General features: G+C 36.7%; 1 non-coding gene across 1 annotated transcript; it reads right to left on the bottom strand.

Moving 5' to 3' along the window:
• Positions 1–672: 672 nt before the first annotated feature.
• On the bottom strand, positions 673–779 carry LOC131170885 (small nucleolar RNA R71). Its single transcript, XR_009141650.1, has one exon. It is a non-coding gene; the product is annotated as a small nucleolar RNA R71 (small nucleolar RNA).
• Between the last annotated feature and the right edge of the window lie 486 nt (positions 780–1265).

The raw sequence follows: 1265 nt of genomic DNA, 5'->3' as shown, positions 1-1265 counted from the left end.
TTAAGCTAATTAGAATTTTTATTTTCTTTTATTTTCACTATTGTTCCTTGTGTTTTTCAGGTACTTTTCTTGTTTATGAGACGATCGAAAAGCACAAGTGATACTGAATTGTTGTTCAATCCTGAAATTGAAAAATTCTGTCGAGCCAACAAAAAGGAATACAAGAGAAGAAAAGAAGCAGAAAAAGAAGAACAACAAATATTTGAGCAAGAGGAGACAATAGAAAATATGGAGAATCAAAATAGAGCTATTGGTGGAAACAATGGAGGAAATGAGCAAAACGGGCAAAATGCTAATCAAAATGATCCTCAAAGAAGATCCATGTTAGACTATGCTTTTCCTAGATGTACTGATGTGAGAGATAACAGACCTATTATTGGAGCTAATCAATTTGAGTTAAAAACTGGTCTCATTCAAATGGTTCAGAATTCACAATTTGGAGGTAGTCCACTTGAAAATCCTCATTCTCATTTGAAGAAATTTTTGATGATATGTGGTACACAAAGGCAACCTGGAGTTTCTGATGAAGTTATTCGGCTCACATTATTTCCATTTTCTCTTCGGGATTCAGCATTAGAGTGGTATGACTCACTTCCACAAGCTATTATAGCTACTTGGGAGCAGCTATCTCAAGCTTTTCTATCTCAATTTTTCCCACCTGGGAAAATTACTCATTTGAGGAATTTAATGGTAGCTTTTAAACCAAGAGATGATGAAACTTTGTATGAATCTTGGATGAGATTTAAGGAGCTTGAAAGGCAATGTCCTCATCATGAAATACCCAAATGGATGACTGTTCAGAATTTCTACACCAGAGTTACTCCAGCCATAAGAAACACAATTGATTCACAAGCAGGAGGAGATTTCATGAGAATGACAAGTGAAGAATGCTATGATCTATTAGAGAAGATTGCTCATAATACCCATTTATGGGGAAATCCTAGAGCACTTGAGCCAAAGAAAGCTGGGATCTATGAACTAGACTCAGTTAGCTACATGAATGCAAGATTTGATCAGTTGACTCAGCTTCTTAGTGATTTTTGCACAAAGGCAACAAACTCAACTCCTACAACTATGCAACAAGTTGCCTTCACAGATGGAACCCAAAGTTGTGGAGTTGATTACTCTTCTTATGGTGATGATTATTTGCAGGAGCAAGCTGCTTATGCAGGAGGTTATCAACAGAAACCTATGGGAAATGCTTACTCTAATGTGAACAACTCAACATGGAGACCACAAGCAACTTTTGCTCAGCAAGGCCAAAG

Source organism: Hevea brasiliensis, chromosome 11, assembly GCF_030052815.1.
Source record: "Hevea brasiliensis isolate MT/VB/25A 57/8 chromosome 11, ASM3005281v1, whole genome shotgun sequence".
Classification (NCBI taxonomy): domain Eukaryota; kingdom Viridiplantae; phylum Streptophyta; class Magnoliopsida; order Malpighiales; family Euphorbiaceae; genus Hevea; species Hevea brasiliensis.
This window is presented reverse-complemented; position numbering and strand designations above follow the sequence as displayed.